General features: G+C 31.7%; 1 protein-coding gene and 1 long non-coding RNA gene across 2 annotated transcripts in view; both read left to right on the top strand.

Moving 5' to 3' along the window:
- LOC114337317 (uncharacterized) overlaps positions 1–24,886 on the top strand; it is a 444,845-nt gene that overhangs the window by 20,056 nt on the left and 399,903 nt on the right. The window lies entirely within an intron of this gene.
- On the top strand, positions 6,026–6,521 carry LOC126881313 (uncharacterized). Its single transcript, XR_007696792.1, has 2 exons — positions 6,026–6,285; positions 6,384–6,521. It is a non-coding gene; the product is annotated as an uncharacterized LOC126881313 (long non-coding RNA).

Genomic DNA, 24,886 nt, shown 5'->3' with positions numbered 1-24,886 from the left:
ATAAAATAGTAAAACAATAATATATACAGTCCGTCTAATATACTTACCGTTGCACGTCATTATCTACGCCAGAGATCTAAGTTGACATAGTTGCCAAAGTATAAAAAAAATCCTGAATCCATTTTAAATCAAATAGATCACATAATTATTGTAAACGTGGATTATACAACAAAACAAATTAATATTCAATGTAAATAAGTAAAAACTTAAGAAATAGAGAACAAGAATTAAGTTATAATCTTTTAAGATTTGCAGTGCAAGCGTTTTTGCACGGCATTGTTAATAATTAAAAAACGGCTCCGAACTCTTGGCATGAAGCCGGTAGGTCTCTTTGTATATGTTTACAATAACAACTAAAAAAGTTGTCAGATACCTCGATTATTCCAAGTCGTGATAAAATTAGGTGAAATTTATATTTTTATAGTAGATGATCTTTTTATAGTAAAGTAAATAATAAAAAGAGTAAATATAATAAAACAGATACTTATAGTAAAGAATATAAATAAATATGAAGTGTCATCACCGCAACTGTCAAATAAATGTTACCAATTTATTCTAAAATGTCACCTTCGTTCGATTACAGTTACAGTTTGATTCGAGTAAATATGCTTCATAAAAACGCATTATAATCCATTTATACAAATTAAATGAAACATATTATTGTGTATTTCTTTAGGTTAACATTAATAGAAATCTTCAAATATTATTTCTACGCGTATATAATAAATTATGTCTAGTGGCTGTAAAGCCAGTGTACTCGGCAAAGTGATTCTAAAAAAGAACACACCTACCGCCTAAATATTTCGTGTTGGTATCATGCGACGTCCCAGGCTATGACGCGGATGACGTGCAACGGTTAGTAAATTAGATGAAGTATAGATAAATAGGGCATTGTTAAATAAAAAAGATGTTAAATATAATGTTTATCATAATTAATATAAGTGCAATAATGCAAAAAATTGAAAAATGTAAAATATCATGCTTTACGAACAAAAATTTTTTTGAGATCCAACACAAGAAGAAGAAGAATGATTTAAATTAATATTCTGAATACGTAAAGAAGAAGAATAAGAATAAAATACCTCAATGAAAGAAAAGAACTTGAAAATTGTCCTAGTCTTTACTATACAAGTAAAGTAGTATACAGGGTGATTGATTAGTGCGAGGAAGCTCAGTAGATCTGTTATAGTAAAAATTACAAAAAAAAGTTATTAACAAAAATTGTAGGCAGCTTTAAACTCCACATTTTAAAATTAGTTACAATCTTACAGGGTGTTCCGTAAGATGGTGGCAGACCAAACTTATGTTTTTTTAAATGGAACACCCTGTATTTTATTTTAAATTTGAAATCTGCTTCACTTCCCCATCACAAAAATGTAAAGTTTTATTATGTTATACCGGGTATTTAAAAAGTTATAACCAATATTACCTGAAAATCGTATCAAGTTTAACTCCCTGTATAATTAAAAAGGAGTATAGGAACATTGATCTATTGCAACCATAGTTTTTTAATAATTGTTAAAAATTATAAAACATATTCGTTTTCATAATATTCGTTAAATGAAATACAGGGTAAGTCAAAATGCAAGTACATTATTTTCTTGGTAATTTTAAATAGAACACCCTGTATTTTATATTCCTATCGAAAAGTACTACTATCGAACTTCAAATTTTATGAAGTACTCCCTATACCTAAAGTTATCAGTTTTCTAGATATTTTTATTTTTCCATCAAAGTTTTAATTTGGTAGATATTTTAACGTTTACCAATAATTATTGTGAGTTGGCCATTATTGACTTGTCAGAAACTGACAGTTTGACATTATTATTTATTAATTCAGGAACGAAATAACGACACAGAAAAGAAAACAATTTATTTCAAACAAAATTTATAAAAAAATAACCGACGGAAAAAAAAATAACACAGAAAAATAAAAAACCACAGTAATTTTAACTTATCTTACTTAAGTAAGGTGTTCAAAATGACCTCCCAAAACATCTATGCATACTTGAAAGCGGTCATTGAAAGAGTTGCTTACATTATTAAGCATTTGTAAAGAAATATTTTGAAAGGCAATTCGGATTCTATTTTTCATATCATCCCTTGTTGTTGGAGGTATTTTGTATATTTCGTTCTTAACGTAACCCGAAAAAAATGACTCCATTTTATTGAAATCCGGTATAAATGTAGGCCACCTTACCGGTCCATCCCTTCCGATCCACCTTTCACCAAACTGATCATTAAGTTCACCATGTACTAATTCATTGTGGTGCGCAGGAGCACCGTCATGTGGAAACCACATTTGTTCATGTATATTAAGTGGAACCTCTTCTAGTAATATCGGTAACTGATTTACGATAAAATCTAAGTAAATCTCACCATTTAAGTTATCTTCAAAAAAAATATGGTCCTACTACATGGTTACCCACAATACCTCCCCGCACATTTAGAGACCATCTTGTTTGACTATGTGTTACTATGTGGTATGGATTACTTGTTGAATCTTAGTGAAAGTTATGTCTATTAACAGAACCGTTTCGATGGAATGTAGCTTCATCACCAAATAGGACATAATCAAAAAAATCTCTGCTCATTAATTTTTTTTAAGTCCCATTCACAAAATACTATTCATTTGTGTTATTCTTGGTGCTTTTGAATATGATAAGGGTGCATTTTGTTTTTAGATAGAACGTTTTGAACAGAGTAGTAACTAAGTTCTTGTTCATTGGAAATACTCCTTATACTTGTGTGTGGGTTTTCTGTATCTGCCATCAACACACTCATTTCGTTTTCCTCTGTCACACTAGTTTTTGTTCGTTCATGTTTTTCATAATTCACTGAACCAGTGCGGTTAAATCGATCTTTCAATTTTTCAAATGTATCTTGTCTAAGTTGTCGCCTATTTGGAAACCGTTCTTGATCAATTCTAGCTGATATATAGTAATGAATTTTTATTGCATTCCCCCAAAATCCAGATCATATCTACCATTTTTTCATCAGTAGTAAAATTCATTATTGCTAATTTAAATTAAATTAATTACTGAATTACTAAATAATAATTGTTGCTAATTTACGGTGTACCCCAATACTGAATTAATAAACAATAATGTCAAACTGTCAGTTTCTGACAAATCAATCATGGCCAACTCACAATAATTATTGGTAAACGTTAAAATATCTACCAAATTAATACTTTGATGGAAAAATAAAAATATCTAGAAAACTGATAATTTTAGGTATAGGGAATACTTCATAAAATTTGAAGTATGATATTAGTACTTTTCGATAGAGATATAAAATATAGGGTGTTCTATTTAAAATTACCAAGAAAATAATGTACTTGCATTTTGACTTACCCTGTATTTGATTTAACGAATATTATGAAAACGAATATGATTTATAATTTTTAACAATTATTAAAAAACTATGGTTGCAATAGATCAATGTTCCTATACTCCTTTTTAATTATACAGGGAGTTAAACTTGATACGATTTTCAGGTAATATTGGTTATAACTTTTTAAATACCTGGTATAACATAATAAAAGTTTACATTTTTGTGATGTGGAAGTGAAGCAGATTTCAAATTTAAAATAAAATACAGGGTGTTCCATTTAAAAAAACATAAGTTTGGTCTGCCACCATCTTATGGAACACCCTGTAAGATTGTAACTAATTTTAAAATGTGGAGTTTAAAGCTGCCTACAATTTTTGTGAATAACTTTTTTTTGTAATTTTTACTATAACAGATCTACTGAGCTTCCTCGCACTAATCAATCACCCTGTATACCATCCGAACAGAAAGTTCGACGGAAACAACAAAATTTTTGGTAGTTGTACAAAATTGGTAATAAATATATGAAAACAACTAGGAAATATAAGAATAAGTAAAAAGTAATTGAAAATAAGTAATAAAACAAGATTTAAATGCACTTTAGAGTAAACAGAAGTACCTATGAAAAGAACGTAGAAGAAATAGTACGTATAAAAAGTACAGAAAATATGACAATAAATGGAAAAATTCTCTTGGGTTTTGGAAAGTTACAACAAAATATGAAAGTAATTAAAGAAGAACTACCAAAAAAAACTGGTTAAATTGAAAAAACAGAAAAAAAAATGCCATGTGGACATTACTATCAAGGTTCTGACTCTGACATAAAAATTAGCCAAAAAAAGTAGGTAAAAAGTATCAAAATGTTAAAAATACCAATATTTGCAACTGTAAATGTATTTTAAATCAATTATGCTGAAATATATAATTAAATTATTGAAACTGGTAATACTTCTTGACCCATAACATGTGAAAATATATAAAAATTAGTCAAAAAGTACCAAAATAGATAATATATATAGATTTACTGCAAAAATTGAATATAAAAATGAAATATAAGAAAATAGTATTTATTAATGCTTGTTGTCTGCTACCAAACCACACACTCACAGCTCGATTCTTCGGATAAGACAAGTGCGTTGGTGCGCCAGTGTAACGAAAAAGCGCACATGAGAAACGTTGCGGCGCCAGTGTAACGAAAAAGCGATTGACTACCCAGCTAATTGAAATAATATTCGAAAATATTACCTCAACTAACCAAGATAGCCATCGTTACACCCTTAGCTTAGCTCAGTCACTCAGGTGTGTGTTCGTCTTGTCCTAACCTCAGATATGAACTATGAAAATTGGAATGGAAGCAAACAAAACATAGTTTTTAACTAATCATGTTTATTGTTCATAAAGATATAATAAATAAAATGACTTAGTACATTGCATTAACAAATGTATTCAAATTCTTGCCAAAAACTAACAATTCTGGATTATACTTATGGCTTTTGGTAGCTGATGGTATCTTCTTGATGTCGTATGGCACTGCTGCTGGTTCTGCAACGGGCTCTGGGGTTGTAGGTGTTGTATTCCACCAGGCCTACGGATGTTGGTCGTTGCAGTCTTGGTTATGTAAGTAGTTGCAGCCCTGATGACAAGGTCCTCGTTGTTGTATCGCCGGCGATTTGAGGGTTGTTGAAACTCCCGGAGGGAGAAAAGTGGTTTCTTTCCAAAAAAACCCAAGAGGAAGATGATTTGTTGAAATAGAAAATGATCTAATTTTGGAATTACATGCCTTTTTAAGGATTAATTTTTCCCTACCAGTGTATGTCAGGGAGTAGGGGGTCAAGTCGATGAAGTGACACTGTCATTGAAAACGACATTTAAAATGACAACCAAGTACTATGAAGTAGCGGCATGTTCCGTATTGAAAATACAGATCATGCCCCGCTAAAGGCGGCTGCACAATTGACCGGGAACGGGAACGAGAACGGAAACGGGAACGAGAACGGAAACTGAAAGCATCAGCAGATTCACAATTAAATGGTAAACAGCTGTTTTGTGTCACTGTCACTTGTGCTATTAATTATTTTTCTTCTCAAAATAAATATTGTGGAACGATCTTTTTCTAATTTTATTAAAAGAACATGTCTGTGAACTCTAAAAATATGGATTTATTTGGTGACGAGCTTTTATAATATTTTCGTTTTTTATAATCTTGGAACTAATTTACACAATATGTGTGCAATCGCAAAGGTTTGTCAGCATAAAGATAAAAAGCATATCATTCAAATATTTGTATTATTATTGTATCTAGTTACCATATAAGTACACGTACTACGATCTACATCAATCATACGGATGAGGACATTTTTCCAATAAAGAAATTAATCGTCGTTCGTCATTTATTTTAATGCAAAATGTATAAAAATTGTCAATAGAACTTGATCACACACTTCTAAATAGTAACAAATTTTTATTGGGCATTTGTCAGTATTTTTAATACTGCGTTCTGATTGGTTCCGGGAATACAACGGGAACGAGAAAGTTGAAACATGGTCAACTTTCCCGTTCTCGTTACCGGACAGCTTCTCGTTCTCGGTTATTGTGCATCTACAACATTAATTTACATAAAGGTTAACTTTTTTCCCGTTCCCGTTTCCGTTCTCGTTCCCGTTCCCGGGCAATTGTGCAGCCGCCTTAACTCTAATAAAAAACATGTAATCGTATTTATTTTCCTTCCGTTTAGTCAGAGGCGCTGATGTCGGCATTGTGATTGGTGGAACATGACTTTTGACAAATCCTGCGCTATCTGTGAATCTGTAATCTGTGTTCGTGTGCGTTCGTTCGTTGTCGTTCAGTTATTTTATTTTATATGGTCTGTTATGTGATGTGTTTGTGTCACCCATAAAAAGCTGATATTCAGTCTTGTTTTTTGATATTTTGTAATCGAGTACCTTTTTAAAGGTAAGTTTTTCTGATTGTAAGGTAGAGATTTCCTGATTGTAGGTACTGTTTATCCAACAGTTTTAAAATACACACTTTATTTCGCGTTTTGTTGTTAGGTCTAATGGCTCCGTTCAGCTGTTGTGTGCAGACGGTGGAAAAGTTCAACAAGTAAACATTTATTTAATCTAAATTAAATACTCATATTTCTATGTAAAATGTCACATTATTTTATAAATAAATAAGTAAGAAACAAATTAATGTTGTTTGTGTTTTACCTTTATTGACCACTTGAATAAAATATTAAATATTGGAAGTACCGTATGGAGGCTATGTATGTACCTAGCATGGAGGCTAGATTATGGCACCCTTCCTATCCAATCAACAACAAGAACGTTTAAAATTTCACACCTATCATGTCGAAGCTACAGACCACTTATGTGGAGGCCAGATTTGTAGTATCCTTCCATTTAACCAGGTGCTGAGATGGCGCTGAAATACGTGACATGTTTTTTAAAGAGTAAGTTCGCGTTCTACCAAATCACACAACACTTTTTTTCTATGATACAGATATTTGGAGAGTATGAATATACGAGGTATGTTTAGTATGATGATTTAAATGAAAGAGATATATTAAATAGAAGATAATAAAAGAAGGTAATAAAAGAGAGCGCCAACCGATTTTTAAAGGGGAAAATGGGTAAACCAATTAGAAGAAGATAATTATTAATGAAAATATTAAAGGAAATAAGATAAAATAATTATTTAAAAACAAAATATCAAAGATGTGACGTTTGTAACGTTACAATATGCTTTCTAAACCCGTCAAAACATTTTTGAGGTTATTACTTATGCTAAAATAAAGAAAATCTTATAGGGCCTACTATAAGTTTTCATTTTTGTGGAAATAGTGTATGTTTTATTTTTCACTTTTTCCTAAAAAATTAAAAAGAATTCTCTTATTTTCATCATAATTTGCTTAGCTTAGATACTATCAACTTCATCCGGAGCTCACTTGATAGGTATTCTTGAGTAATTTGGCAAGTGTTTGGTAAGTATATTTTATAAAATGTATCGTTTTCCCGTTATTTAAGCTTGAATACCTAGATTTGAGTACTAGCCGAAAAAAAAATCTACATTCAATCACCTATAAATCACTTTTAATTAATTCTAAAAGTTTTTCAAGTAAGAAATCTATTCGATTGTTTATTCTCTTCGATTTTGGTTGTCATAACTTTATTGGTAAAACTTATAGTTTTTGAAATATTATTTATGAAAAACCGCTTTACACCATGCATCATTTTACGAAAACTTCAAATTTTTGATATTTATTAACTCAAAAAGTATTGATTTATTTTAATAACTTGATATAACAAATTTTGCTTATAATCTGTGTCTCTATCGAGTCGTGGGATTATTTTTAATAAAATAATTTTCACCCCTGAGAAGGGGCGGCATTAACCCCCAGGGTAAAAGCGCAAGTGGGCACAATGTCACTTTTGTTTCTTGAGGTATGCTCTAACTACTTACCAATTTTCATGCAAATCGATAGAGGTTCAACAAAATGGGTGGTGAAAACTTTTAGTGACTGCACTAATTTTCCCCTTTCACCCCTTACTGGTACTTCATGTATCCACTGAGGATTCAGCCTGCAAGGGTTCATAATTATCAATATACAGTGAACGCATTTCACAGGACAAACTCCATATCACTTATGACGATCATTTTTCGGCTCTAGCTCTTAGTCTATATTGAACATTTAGAATAAAATGGAATATTCAAATTGTCAGTGTAATAGAGACAAATAAGATAAAAGCATGGAATATGTTTTTTTTAACAAACTTTTATAGAATAGCCACGACTATTTTTTGTATCATCAGCTATTATAAGGTGATGAGATCAGAATTTCACATTAGAAGCTACAATTTATTGCTAAGGTTAAGTAAAACAATTTAATACACAAAATACATAGAAAAAATATACATAAAAAATATGGTATCCCATATAAAGTACGTCCCACCTAGGAGCGGGAATAGGAACAATAATACACTGGCTAGAAGGCAGTCCCTACAATGCAGATCCTGGTCTGAACAGAAAAATGTAAGAAGGTGTAGGGCTATAGTTAATGTACAGGGTGTCCCAAATTGGTATGTTTTACAGTGTATACCGAAAACTACAGGAGATAGAAAAAAAGTAGTTAAGATGTCATGACTTCTTTATTTTCGTTAAAATAACGATTGCCCAATCAAATCATCAATAGCTCCTCACATTATCTACATACTGGGCGATTATTGAAAAATGTCGAAAACGACAGGGTTACAGATCTTCTTTATTAAGAAAAATTTTAAAAAAACTTTATAGGAACTTTTGATAGATATATTATGGACGGATTCAGTGGCGTACAAAAAACTTTTTTTAGGAGATCTTGCTAAGGAAATATAAACCATACTTATGTTTTTTTAAATGGGACACCCATATATCTATTTTCAGTTGTTGGAGCTACCGTGCAAACGTAATTGTTTATAGTAGACGTCAGGTTAAAGATACTTAAAAATAAAACACTTCGTAACGTATTTTAACATTTTAATATTAGGGTACCAATCCTTGACATTTTTATTTATCAAAAATAAAATCAATCAACTTAAAAAATAGGAATAACGAATTTACCAACAACAAAAAAAGCTACTTAACTACAAGAATTAATTTTACAAAAATATGAAAATTATAATAAATGTTCAAAATACTCCCCGTTTTGTTGTAATAATAATTGACACCTTTTTCTTACAGATCTTACATAATTAAGTATATGCACTATGCACTGGTTTTATTACTCTAAATGCTTGATGAATGCTTTGTTATAATTCTTCCTTGGTGTTAAATTCAGTTTTATAAATATTGTTTTTTAAAATCCCCTAATAAAAAAATCAGGTGGATTTAGTTCTGGTGAACGAGGGGGCCACCTAGCAGGACCATAAGTTCCAATCCACCGATTATGAAATTTTTCATTTAAATAATTTCCAACGAATTCTGCATTATGAGCAGATGCTCCATCTTGTTGGAATCAAAATGTATTCCGATCAGCCAAATATTCCTTTCAAAGAAATTCCAAAGTGTATAGAAAACCAACACACATTAACAGATATCTCAATTACAAATCAAATCACAACATCAACGTTAAAGGGAATCATTAAATCCTTATATGATAGAGCCAAAATTACTTGTTCTAACGAAAATTCATTTTTAGAAGAAAAACAATTATTGTTAACATCTGTTTTATTAAAAAATGATTATCCTTTATTGTTTATAAATAAGGTATTGTCAAGATTGGATCGAATGGAACAGAACAACTTAGAACGGGATCCTACAACATTCACAAGAACTAATACGAGGAAAATATCAATACCATATTTAAAGGACTATCCGAGAATCTTAAAACAATAGGAAATAAATTCAACATTTCAACAACATTTAAAACAGTAAACACATTGAGATCTATTCTATCTAAAACTAAACCTAACAATGAACAAGAAGGAACAAAGAATTGCATTTATAAAATACCTTGTGAATGCGAACAATTTTATTTAGGTGAAACATCAAGATCATTAAACGTTAGAATAAGTGAACAACTGTCTTATATTAAAAATAGAGAATTTGCTAGATCTCAAATATGTCAACACGAACACGCATGGGCCGGCATGGGATAATGAACATAGAGTTCAGTGGAGAGATTTAAGTATAGTCCTGAAAGAATCAGATAGTAAAAAAAATCAAAGAAGCGGCTCTAATTATACTAATGCTAAGTGAAACCAATTGTGTCGCAAATTCCTCGGTAAAATGCAGTAGGATGTGGTTACCCATACTGAAAGAGGAAGTCAATAGAAAGAAAATACCAAGATTAGTAACTTAATAACATATTTTAATATTACTTATATATCTATGTATTATTAATATTATTTATAATTTAAACATATTACAGTCAGAATTTGTTTTTTTTGAGAGTAAATTAAATGTAAGTACAAATGCTTACGATGTCGGGATAGTATCACGAGGTTTTTTTTTTCTGGTTTCCCTTGTGATTTACTATGGAATCTCTAACGTGAGAATTTTACTGTCATCGTTGCATTTTTTTGTCTTTTTAAAGACAGATCACATGCTATGATTTTTTTGTGAAGGATATTCTTGATATGGGGTTGATTTCATGTAATCGAATGAAATATCTTTCAGTAAAGTCGTCCCAGGAACGCAACTTATACATATTGGCAATATCATTTTAAAGTCTTCTCCTTTAAAATGTATAATATATGTCTGAATTGCCAATATAAATGAGTCAGATTAAATAAATTATTAGAAGAATTTTTTACTAAGCAACAATATTTTTGTTTAATTTAGTAGTATTTTGTATTTTGACAACGACACCCAATTTGGGCGTCGAAACGTTAATAAAATTATTTTTTCAATTAAATTTTGGCTTATTTCCAATATAAATAGTTAATCACGTACCATGTTCTCTCAGAACGTTGGTTATCATTATAGCTATCTTAATTTTATTCACTGCCACCTTAATAGCATACTAGTATCAATACCATACTAATCTCGTAAGTTGCTTGCTATTTTTACCTGCATAATATTTTGTAGTAACTTATATTTGACGCCTCTCATTACATATTCGAAATACTCCAGTTTTCATTTCTTGATGCTTTTTATAATTCCAGTCTTGCTGAGACGTTCTATTATTGTAGAGGTTGGAATCTTCTCCACCCAAGGAACTTTTAAAATTCTTCTGTAACACCACATTTCGAATGCCTCAAGGTGATTTAGATCACTTTTATTCACAGTCCAAAACTTGACACCATAAAGTAAGACAAAGAACACGTTACCGGTCCGGAATAAAAATGACGTAACTGCAAATTTTGTCAATTCCTGTTTATTGCGTAATTAATTTCTAAAATACTGTATACAGATGATACAAAAGCGACAGAACTGTAACTATGTGCTAAGCCATCACAGGGTCGTTGCGTCGTTATTGAAACACGCACCATTTTAGACCTGGTTTCAGGTGAATGAAGTTACTGTAAATAGGGTTGAAAATGGGGGGACTAAATTAAGATAATGAAATTTGGACCAATAGGGAAGAAAATAAGAGCCATCACTGTAGGAGTAAACGGCATAATTAGTGATGAGCAAAACAAGAACAAGACCAAGACCAGGCTAGTCTTGGTCTTGGTCTTGTTCTTGCAAGCTTGGTCTTGGTCTTGGTCTTGCAGCTAAAAGGCAGTCTTGGTCTTGGTCTTGGTCTTGTACTAGCCGGTCTTGTTCTTGGTCTTGGTCTTGCTGCAAGAGTCTTGCTGGTCTTGCTTTTTTGGTAGTAATAATTTGAACCAAACAATTTCGAATAAAATGTACATTGAAATAAATAAAGATGTGAAGAATGAAACTATATTATTTGCTTTAAAATTTTAACAGAATGTAGAATGTAGTTTCAAACGGATACCAATTTTAACATTATACATTCACCTAATGACCTAACTATTTCTCTCTATATAAAGAGATTAGAGTATATTTTTATAATGGTAATGTTTATCAGTAGGAAAAACCTGCATTTAAAACCCTTGCTGCAATTGCCGGCCTTCGGTTGTGTCACGTTGTGTTTTTCATGCTGTCGATACCTGCCGCCTGCCTTCAGACCACGTCTTGAGTCTGGATTATTGTTTATTGCCCCTGTATTTTAATAAAATATTAGAGAAAAAGAGCTTCTTAAAGGTGTCACAAATGGTCGGGGACCTTCAATTCACGGATTTTACGAAAAGGGATAAACGGTTTATAGTTGTTAACAGATAATGATCTGCTCCTTTCACTCGAACACTGTAGTATTTATCCTAAGAGGGTCAAATTTAAGAACATAAATTAAATTTTTTTAAGAGAACACAAAAATCAAATATTTTTTACTCTATTTAATCATTATTTAATATAAATAACTTTTTTTATAAACTAACTAAAACATACTTTTTAGTAAATACGTTCATATTTACCATACCTATTTATAGACCTAATACAATAACATAATAACTATACCGAATGGGGAGTTATAAACGCTTAATTCTGTAATTTGTTATCTTGCAGTTCTTTAATTTTATTTAAACTACATTGCTCTCGTAACACGAGTTATTCGCACTTTTTATTTTCACATATTTTTGGATTGAATACCCATTATGACATTTAAAAAGTTGAAAATACTCGGATGTGGGTAGTAAAAACTAGAATTTAAAACACACTGAAATGATGCGCATGCATTTCAAGTGCGGTACATACTATTTGTAGTACTGGCCCTTTCTGGGGAAAACCTAGATTCTTCCAAATAGTTTTCAACTATGAAATCAGTAAACTTCTTTACGCGTTTGTCATTCGGGATTTTCACAAATAATTCAACTTCCAACTTTCGTTGATTGTAAAAAATTAATCCAAAGAATAATTTTAAAAATTTCCCAGTATCGTAATTTTTGTCATTATATTCAGAAACTGAACCTAAGCTTTGGATTTTGCGATACCAAGCTTGACACATTACAATTGGCAACCAGCTATTTTTTATTCAGGCCACAATGCTTTCATAGCATTGTGAATCCCTTTTCAAAATTTATTATGATATTTTTTGTATTAATTTTAAATTTAACGACCTACACTTTTCCTCGATTATGCGAAAAGAATTGAAATAAATGTCAGTATTTTTATTAGAAAAAAAAAAGCGAAAACTACTGGTACATAAAAACCGTTTTTAATTGCATTTGTTTTAAATGGATTACCCTATCTATAATTACATTTTTTTTGTCTTTCAAGTAATTTCAATTGTCCTTGAACTGTCGCCGTTTGAAGGTTGAGAAAGTGCAAACCGTTTGACTTAATCAAAACGACTTAAAAATAAAACCAGAATATTATGTATTTTAAAAATTCGATATTGTTTAAGGTTTCTTACAATGTCAGTATATATTATTGAACTAAAAAATTAAGTTAAATAATAAAAACCAATTTTTCTCAAAAAAGTGCAAGAGTCTTGCAGGTTGGTCTTGGTCTTGCGTGGTCTTGCAAGATTCGGTCTTGGTCTTGGTCTTGTTCTTGCAAGCTTGGTCTTGGTCTTCGTCTTGCAACCAAAAGGCGGTCTTGGTCTTTTGGTCTTGCTGCAAGACCAAGACCAAGACCGCAAGACCAAGACCAGTCTCGCTCATCACTAGGCATAATAAATATTTAAAAATAGTTTTTTGGTACAGAAAAATTTTCAGATCAAGAATGACGCAACTATAGATGGGGTTGAGAATAGGGGATTAAACTAAAATAATAGAATTAGAACCTATGGGGATGAAATTAAAAGCCATCGTTGTAAGAATAAACGCCATACCTATGCTCCGGAAGGTTACCCTTTATTTAATCACTATTTTAAATATTTAAAAATTTTTAGATGAAAAATGACGCAACTTTAAAAAGGGTTAAAATGGTGAAATTAAATCAGGATAATGAAATTCGAATCATTAGGGATAAAAATAAAAGCCATCATTGTAACAATAAACTCCTTACCGATGCTCCTGGACGATGATTCCTCATTTAATCCCTATTTTAAATATTTAAAAATCGTTTGTTTGCTCTCCTGAGAAATTTGGCTTTTTGCAGTTACGTCATTTTTATTCCGGACCAGCGACGTAATAGCGAAGTAGGCGGATGCTCAATGCCCATTGTAAGTCTCTGTTACGTAAAACCTTAGACATCTTTCTAAAATCGGCTCTTGCCTGATAAATTCTGGATCTCGTTTCACTGTGACTGTCTACGTTATAATTTAACTGATATCCGAGGTAAAACATTTGATTTACTTGCTCAATGTTGGTACTATTTACATATACATGGCCGGTTTTGTATGTTGTTATTTACTTATTACCAGTATTTTGGTTTTCCGTATGTTAAAATACAGACCTGATTCCTTACTGTCAATGTTTAACAATGACAATGACTCTGTCATAGTTATGTTTAACAAAAGTGATGGAGTGGTATAAGTGCTCATAGAGAAACGAAAGATAGCATAGTAAAAGTTGTAAAAACCAGTGATAGGATAATTACAGTAAAGCTTGTACTCAATAGAGAAGTGGGTAATGTGTGTCTATGTAAATTGTGTACCTACCCATGTTCCTCAAAATCGATTTTCACAAAACAATATAAAAATTGCATATTAAAACATAGTTTTGAATTCCAAACAACTTTTACAATAACAATATTTGATGTTGTGAAATATAAAGGCACTTTACAATCGAGCAAAACTCATATTTTTTACATAGTTGTACAAGATTGTTTAATTTTAATATTAAGTTACATCTCAGGTTTTACATTTTAGAGCATGCAGAGATTGGTTCCAAGTTACGTGGACACACTATATATAGACATAGGGCAGAATGCATATAGGGTAACATACCTTATAATTTTTGTAAGAAATTCGGTATTCAAGGTAAATTTTAAGGCAGTTATAATCTCCTGTTTTTAAAATATCTGCTGCGGCGTTATCGAAATGCCTCCCACTTTTTCAGGTAAATATACATACATGAAGTGCCTCCCAGTTACAATCGAAATCCCTCCGTTTCGTTAATCATTTAGGCTGATATTTTGTCTATTTAATCTCTCTATAAAGAGACAATGTTGCCAAATCATAATTTAAATAGGTAGGCCTTAAATATATAGCCTACTATCTATCTATTTTGATTTATAAGAAATGGACATTATATTGCTCTTGTCTTTTGTTTACTTCAAGATAAAAAGGTATCTTCATAACATACAGGGTGTAACAAAAATACAGGTCATAAATTTAATCACATATTCTTGGAACAAAAATAGTTTGATTGAACCTAACTTACCTTAGTACAAATGTGCACATAAAAAAAGTTACAGCCCTTTGAAGTTACAAAATGAAAATCGATTTTTTCCAATATACCGAAAACTTTAGAGATTTTTTTATTGAAAATGGACATGTAGCATTCTTATGGCAGTAGTATACTGAAATTTAATTATTATTGTAGTACCATTATTTAAACATTTTGTTTTAAAGACTTTTTTGCCTCTTAGTACTTTTTCGAAAAGTCAGTTTTTATCGAGATATTTTGAATATTTGTCAAATCCACCACATATTTGTATATGGTTAAGTACGATTATGGAGACTTGGTAATAAATATGAAAATTTATTTATGATTTAGATTTTTAGGTATATTTTGAACCATATTAAAAAAGAAGCCACATCTCGATCAAAGGTGCCTTATCGAAAAAATAAAAAGAGGCAAAAAAGTTTTAAAACACTGTGATTAACTAATGGTACCGCAGTAATAGTTTAATTGGAACGTACACAAACATTTGGAGGGTTTAAAGTCACAAAACCCCTACACATTTTTTATGTAAACATATTAAAAAAGAAGACGCATCTCGATAAAACTGCCTTATCGAAAAAATACTATGAGGCAAAAAAGATTTAATATTGAATTTAACTAATGGTACCACAATAATAATTTAATTGGCACGTACACAATGGTTTGGGGGGTTTAATGGAATAAAACCCCATAAAATTTTTGGGGGGTGCACAAATTTCACTATAATTTTTATTTAATATATTCCTACCATAAGAATGCCACATGTCCATTTTCAATAAAAAATCTCTAATAGTTTTCGATATATTCGAGAAAATCGATTTTCATTTTATAACTTCAAAGGGCTGTAACTTTTTTTATGCGCATATTTATACCAAGGTGAGTTAGGTTCATTCGAACTATTTTTGGTCCCAAAATATGTACTTTAATTTATGACCTGTACTTTTGTTACACCCTGTATTATCTAGCTTTTAAATATATCATAGAAGAATGTTTTAAAATTAATTGTCCTGTATCCACTAAAGCCCTAACGTAATATCTTTTCAGACTTTGAAATTTCCATTCATAATAGTAACCGTATGGCATTTCCTGAAGCAGATCTTCATGGATGTCGTTTTCATTTGGGTTAGGCATGGTCTAGAAGGGTTCAAGCACTGGACTTACCTCCAGAATACCAGAAAAAAGGTGTTGACTTAACTGAAATTACGAATTTTTTTATTTATATTTTTTGTCTTTCATTCTTACATCCTGAAGGTGTGAGCGATTTTTTTGCTATAGATTTGGCAGAAATTAAACCAGTCGATGAAAGAGTCACCCAGTTTTATGACTATCTTGTTGATAATTACATATCTGAAAGTTCGACATTTCCTCCACATCTTTGGGCTGAGCACTCTTCATCCTTACAAAGAACCACAAGCCCATCCGAAAGTTTTTATTCCAAGTATAATATTCTTCTTTCTACTGTCCTCATCCTAACATTAATCATTTTATTGATATTATTTTACAATTTCAAATTAATAATACCTACATTAAAATGAATTCTGTTTCGACACCAAAAAAATGTTGCGGAAAGTACAGCAAAAATAAATTTTCTAAATGACAAAATTTTAGAATTTGTAAAATAAATAGATTAGAATTTGTCAAAGTAATAATACCTATCATATAAATTTAGGAAAAATATTTTGTAACATTATATTTCTATACACCTTTTGTAATATTTTCCAATTAATTTTTTTGTGATGTTATTTTTAATAAATCTATAAAATACTTTTTATATTTTTGTATTTTTTGTCAAATTATTAATAACAGAAAATAATGGTTATTATATTATAACGGTTATAAAACTAATTATAAATATGTATAAGTTAGTTGAAATTTATAAATACTGCCTAGTGTCAATAATGTTTAATACACATAAAGATTGAAAATAAAATCAATTAAATAACAAAATACCAATTTTACCAAATATGTAAAAACGGGCGAAGATGTGGCAACGTCTCACCTTCACATACAGATTAGAAGCATGTAATTTATTTAGAGCTTGGGAGGCAATTCGTATGTGACCATTTTAGCGACAGGTAAGAAACCCTTCTTCGGGAGGCATTTCATATGCGCCCATCTGCTGATGGTTGGGTGTTTAATATTTTTCTTATCGAATTGTGAAGGTGTCGATTAACTATTGAAATATCTACCAACTCTCGATTATAAGTTGGTAGATATCCTGTATATATTTAATGTACGATAAGTTTCAAAACATTCCTGTGTAAAACACCTGCTCTTACATAGTATATGGAGAATATTATCTCATTACAATATTGTTATAAGGGGCAATTAAAATACTTTGTGGTAGTCAATAAATAGATCAAGTAAATATTTAAAATAACTTATTTCCTCCGTGTCATAAGTCAAAAAAGCAAAGTATCGAGAAAACGACGTATAAAATTTGTGCTAAAACTTTACCGGGTTTAATTCAAAAACCGTTAAAATTAGTAATAGTCCATTCTTTCAAGGTTTTTGCTCTAAATTTTAAAGAACCGCTTGTATTGACATGAAGTTTGGCATACGTATAGCTTACATGTCAAAGAAAAAAGTGATATTGTGCCGATGTGTGCTTTTGTCCTGGGGGTGACTTTCACCCCCTTTTGGGGGTGAAAAAATATATGTCCAACATAAGTCCGGAAATGGGTAAACTGACTAATTTTAAGTAACTTTTGTTCTATAGAGCTTTTTCGCCAAGTCAACACTTTTCGAGTTATTTGCGGGTGAATATCTTCATTTTTCAACAAAATAACCACATTTTTAGACGGTTTTTTGCAAATAACTCAAAAAGTAAGTATTTTGTCGAAAAAACGTTCTCAGCAAAAATATAGCCTATAAAAAAGTAAAAAAAAATAGTGTACGCGTTAGTTCTCTGGATCTCGTAGAACCAGAGTTATAGCCAATGAAAAATAGACTCATATTCACCAAATCGAATAGAATATTTCGACGTGAAATATCCAAAAAACTAAGCACTTTTTGGGGAAAACTCATTATAACTTTTTTAAAGTGTTTAAAAAAAGCTTTATTTTTGTTTTTACAAAAAGTTTCTAACATTAAATTTAAGCAAGTTACGCTCAAAATAAAGTTGGTCCTTTTTGTTTTTCCAAAAAAAAAAGTCGGGAAGACCACCCCCTAATTAGGAACTTAAACGAAATTAATCGATACCGCTCCACAAATTATTTTAGTTATGTTGTATTTATATGATCTGTAAGTTTCATCGATTCAAAGTGCTTATTTCTGAAAAAATTTGGTTTCAAATTAAAATTTTTAAAAATTTAAATTTTGAAAAATATGCTTTTTTTCAAAATAACTTAAAAATTGTTAGAGATACCAAAAATCTCGAAAAACAAAAAAGTCAGATTTGCTTTTCTGAATATCATGTATTTTTTTGTTTTTCTATTAGACAAAAATTGATTAAGATTTGATGTTTCTAAATTTGCATGCATTCGTGATCAGTGACTCGTTCAACCCCTTTTAACTACAGCCCTTTCAATAATAAGGACTTTGAACCAATGAAACTTAGAAATCATATAAACCAGCGGTTCTCAATCTTTTTGTGTCATGTACCACCAAATACTTTTTATTATTTTTGGTACCCCCTAACTGAAATACATATCTAACTAGGTGATTAATTAACTTTAATAGTTAAATAATAATTAAATAATAATTAAATATAATTTTGGCTGTTTTTGCGTTTTATGTACCACCTCAAAAAATGAAATGTACCACCAGTGGTACATGTACCACAGATTGAGAACCGCTGAATATAAACAATACATACACGAGTCAAGAAACTTGTGAAGTCGTAACGATTAAGTTCATTTAAGATACTAATTAGGGGATGATTTTCTCAATTTTTTTACCAAAACCAAAAGGGACTAACTTTATTTTGAGCGTAACTTGTTTAATTTTGACGCTAGAAATTTTTTTTAAACAAAAATGAAGCTTTTTTTATCACTTTAAATAAGTCGTAATGAGTTTTCCCCGAAATGTGCTTCATTTTTGGTTATTTCACGTTAAACTATTCCATTTGGAATTTGACTAATAAGAACCTATTTTTCATTATCTATAACTCCGCTTCTACTAGGTGTAAAGACGTGATATATACACCATTTTTTTTTAAATTTTTTACAGGCTATATTTTTGCTAAGAATGTTTTTTCGACAAAATTCTTACTATTTGAGTTATTTGCGAAAAACCGTCTAGAAGCGTGGTTATTTTCTTGAAAAAATTAACATATTCTCACTGCCAAATAACTCGAAAAGTATTGACTGAATGAAAAAACTCTATAGATCAAAAGTTACTTAAAATTAGCCAGTTTATCCATTTCCTGACTTTCTTTGGACGAATATTTTTCACCCCCAAAAGGGGGTGAAAAGCACCCCCAGGGCAAAAGCACATATCGGCACAATATCACTTTTTTTCTTTGACTTGTTAGCTATGTGTATGCCAAATTACATGTCAATCCAAGCGGTTCTTTAAAATTTAGAGGTTTTGCAATATTTTACCGTTAAAGAACGGACTATAAGTATACTAACTATTTTAGTCAGTTACAACGGTTTTTGCAGCTCTACAAAATAGTGTATTAATTCTGCTAAAAATAATTTAAAAAAATATTTATTTTGAGTTGTGACACTATAAAGATAAAACAGATATAACGAAAAATTTACGAAATATTACTTATCAAGTGGCTCTTGCAGTAAGGGAGACCGGGGCTAGTTGGCGCACCGGGTTGGCTGACGCAGTGCGATTTTTTTAAAACTAAGAAACTTGACAATCACGCATTTACACAAGTTTCAAGGCTACCCACAAAGTGTAGGTCAGTCATGTCAAAGATACGGCCCGCGGGCCGCATCCGGCCCCCGGGCCATACCAATACGGCCCGCGATCGCAATGTGTCACAGAAAGAAGAATCATGTTTTTTAGAGCTTTTAGACTTCACTCGATTGCTCTACGGAAGTTTTAAAATGCGTACACTACACTACATTTATAAGTCATTTCAAAGGCAGCGCGTGCCTAGACAAGCGAGAGAGATAGACAGTAACACCATCTCTTAGCGGAAACACCCTATTATTTTTGTTGAGAACAATAGAATCTTCCATGCGCCTCGAGTCTAGACTAGAACCTTCCTTATCGATATAAAAGAAGTGCGTCGACGTGTCACGTGAGTCAGTTGCGAAGTAGTGGTTGAGAAGGTATTGTACATTTGTTTGTGTCGTGCGTGTGCGATATCCATAATTGTGTCGAGTTTCATATTTGTTACGATTTCGGCATAATGTCACAAAAACGTAAAGTTGATAGTGAACGTAGAGTTTTTCAGTCTAAATGGGAAAATGCATATTTTTTCATAGAATGGAAAGGTAAACCACTGTGTTTGATTTGCAATCAAACAGTTGCTGTTTGTAAGGAGTTTAACTTGAAGAGACACTGTGATACGAATCATAAATCAAAATTCGATTGTTACACTGAAAAAATAAGAATGGACAGATTGTCATCTTTAAAATCTAAACTTCAAGGTCAACAATCGATGTTTACTAAAGCTAATACTGAGAGCGAAGATGCCCTGAAATCAAGTTTTATTATTGCATTAGAAATCGCGAAGAGATCAAAACCTTTCACTGATGGTGATTTTATTAAAGACTGTATGTTGAAAGTTGCCGATGTTTCATTTCCATTTCAAAAGTCAATAATTCAAAATATTTCGCTGTCAAGAAACACTGTTGCTTCAAGAATAAATGATTTATCTCAAAATTTGGTTCTTCAACTGAAGGAGAAAATTAAGGAATTTACAAACTTTTCACTGGCTGTTGATGAGAGCACTGATACTGTTGATACAGCTCAACTTGCTGTTTTTATACGAGGTATTAACAGTAACTTTGAAATAACTGAAGAACTATTAAAGTGCGTTCCATTGACAGGTACTACAACAGCAAATGATATTTATTCTTCATTGGAGCATTTGATGGCAGAATATGGACTCGATTGGAATATACTTAGCAGCACAACTACGGATGGCGCTCCTGCCATGGTTGGCCAACATTCGGGCGTTGTAACTAAATTAAAACAGAAAACATCAGGAAATTTTGTGGGATTTCACTGTATAATTCACCAGGAATCATTGGCATCCAAACATTTAAAAATGGACCATGTCATGCAACCTATAATTAAAATAGTAAATTTTATAAGGAGCAGAGGACTAAATCACCGACAGTTCAGGCAGTTTTTACAAGATTTGGACGAAAAGTTTTCTGATGTCCCTTATTTCACCGAAGTTCGTTGGCTCAGTCGAGGAGTAGTTTTAGAAAGATTTTTTGCATTACGTGACCCTATTCAAGCTTTCATGTTAGAAAAAGGCAACCCAATTGATTATGACAATGACTGGTGGGTTGATTGTGCCTTTTTGGTAGATATGAATAAACACTTGACTGATCTGAATGTAAAGTTACAGGGTAAAAATCTGATTGTCACTCAAATGTACTCATGTATTCAAGCCTTTGAAACAAAGTTGAGGCTGTGGGAAAATCAGGTAAAAAATCAAACTTTGGATCATTTCCCTCATTTAAAATCATTTGGCACAGTGGATCAAAAAAAATTGGATCAATATTCTCAACTTCTGCAAAATCTTAACACGGAATTCAACAATCGTTTTGAAGACTTCCACAAAACGAATGAAATGGAATTCCCAATTTTCAACAATCCATTCAATTTTGAAGCTTCACAGGCACCAGTTCATTTGCAAATGGAGTTGATAGATCTTCAATCGGACAGTATTTTGAAAGAAAAATTTAAAGAGGTTAACGCACTTACATTTTATACACAATATTTCAAGAGTTTGGATAACTACCCGGAATTAAAAAAGCATGCAGCACGCATTCTGTGCATGTTTGGTAGCACCTATTTATGTGAGCAGATGTTTTCCGTCATGAAAATAAATAAGAACAAACATCGCACAAGACTTACAAATGAACATCTCCAATCAATTCTTAAAATAAATACAACGAATATGATACCTGACATCAATGAGCTTGTCAAAAACAAGAGAAGTCAGGTATCTGGATCCTCGAGCTCAAAATAATTACCCTCTTTTATAACTTTGATATGATTTTTAACAACCGTATATTATAAGTATACTATTAAATAAAATGTTATAATAATTCAGTACATTTTTTTTTATTTGAATCTGGCCCGCCGACACATTCTGAATTTAATATATGGCCCTCTGCAAAATTGAGTTTGACACCCCTGGTGTAGGTACTCTCGGAAGATAGTTTTAGTTTGGCGCGATAACTAATATGGTAGGGGAGCAAAGTATGCTAAATGTGCAGTCACTCGAGCGCTTTGGTGACCTATTGGGTTGTGAAGAATAGGTCCTAAAACCAAAAAAAGTTAAGTAAAGTTTTCGATTTTAGTGGGCGCTTGCCATTTTTTAATTTAATTTTCCATTTTCAACAATCGTTTTTTCCGATTATAACGCCATCTATCCATAATTCGAAAAATTGTTTCGAATAAAAGTTACTTATTTTTACGTAAGGAATCCAAATCGGCAATAAAAAATGAGGGCCCCTATTTAAGATTTTAAAGTAACCCCCCACCCCACCTCCGGGGGGGGGGGGGGTGTCGTGTTTGGTGCCATTCGATATATTTTTAAAAAATATTGAACAAGTATATTTTACAGTTTTTCGATCTGATGTTCCTTTCGCGAAATATCGCGGGATTCGTATTTAAAATATTAAATTTACCCGCCACCCCTCTCCGTGGGAAGTCGTGTTTGGTATCATTCGATAGATTTTTAAAAAATATTGAGCACATATTTTTTAATTTTTAGATCTGTCATTCATTTCGCGAAATATTCGCTTTTTTCTTGTGAAACTTTGGGACTCACCCATTTCCTTACGCCCCGCCCAAATCGTCAGATTTTTAAAATATACACTCTTTTGCATGTACTTAATTTACCTTATCTTAATCTGACAATTTCGAGTTTTTTTAAGGATAGATTTTTTATTTCGGGCCCCCCTTAACGAACTCCCCTGTGTTAAGAGCCAATATATGGTAGAGGTACATCTGCAGGGTACCAGGTTTCTCCCCATATGATAATCTGACGCGCTCGAGTAACTTCAAAAATCCCCGCTTGGGCTCCCCTACCATAGGGTGTACAGAGCGTTTTGTAGTTTTTTTACAGTGATGAGTAAATTTTCATTATCATATATTTTTTGTACTAGAAATCCCATTTTTAAAGGTAATAATTAGTTTTTTGCTTTTTATTAAAGCTTGGAACTACTACTATAAGATACAATCATATTTTCCAAAAATTAATTAATATAGAGTCGATTACCATAAATTAACAATTTTAACAACTTTAGCATATTTCTGATTAATATTCGTTCTATAAGATACAAAACCGATGAATTATTTTTGTTCCTAGAGGAATTAGGATTTCCCCCGGTAGTTGCGGTTACAGAGCACTGGCTTCAAGTCAACGAGCCTTTTTTGTAGAAAAATACACCACAATCGCTAGGTATGATCGTCTAAGTTCAGCTTATGGAGGCACCCTAATTCTGTCTACGAGCAATGATTTTTCTTCGGTAACAAAATATGACTTTCTGCTAAGTGAAGCCTTCTTTGAGTTTTCGTTAATTTACAATAAGAATCTTAATCTTTATATTATTTGCATTTATAGATCACCTAATTCTTCTGTGGAACTATTTTTTCAGAACCTGCTAAATTTGTTAGATGACCTGCCCCATAAAAGTAGAAAAATTTTATGCATGGACTTTAACATTGATTATGCTGCTGCTAGTGCTGCACAAATATCCTTGGTCAACATATTTGAATCGTATGGTCTAACAATGCACGTTGATTCTCCTACAAGGATTACAAAAACTTCATCTACTTACCATAATTGATTATACTGTCTCAGATTTTTCACCCCTTGATGTCCACTCTACAATTATTAATGCTGGACTATCTGATCATGCAGCAGTTTGTACGAAGTTTAATATCTTAAGCAAACCCTCCTCGAAAACCCGACGTTTAGGCAGGATTTTTTCCACCCGGGACTTTCGTAATTTCCAAAATTTATGCTTAACATCTGAGTGGCGCTTTCCTGCTGTGGACGTGGATAATAATTTCAGTGCTTTTTTAGATAAGCTTGTCTGTATCTTCAATAAAACATTTCCTTTAATTGCAATTAAGCCAAAACATCGCAAACCCTGGACTACTAAAGGTATCCGAATATCTTCCAAGAATATGCGTTCTCTTCTCTATATCAGGAAATTTACTACCAACGTCTCTATCACTGAATATATCACCAAGTACAGGGCAACCTATCTTAAACTTAAAAAATCAGCTAAAATAGACTACTACCATAAACGTCTGGGAAGCTCGAAAAGTGTTGCAAAAGAAACTTGGTCCATAATAAACGATCTTCGAAAAAAACCCACATTGCTCAAACAATTTCCCTTCGAGACCCTGAAAATCCAAATGAATACTTTGTTAATGTGAGTAAAATATTACATCAACTATTTTGCCACAACAAGATCCCATTGCCTATCTCCCTAATTCAAGAAAGGTCTCGAATTCATTCTTTATAAAACCAGTCGATAAATCTGAACTGATCCAAACAATCAATAGTATCAAAAGCAAATCTTTCTGTAGTACTGATGGTCTATCGATAAAAATTTTTTCTAATCTCCCAGAAAATG

Source organism: Diabrotica virgifera, chromosome 3 (genome assembly GCF_917563875.1).
Source record: "Diabrotica virgifera virgifera chromosome 3, PGI_DIABVI_V3a".
Lineage (NCBI taxonomy): Eukaryota > Metazoa > Arthropoda > Insecta > Coleoptera > Chrysomelidae > Diabrotica > Diabrotica virgifera.
This window is presented reverse-complemented; position numbering and strand designations above follow the sequence as displayed.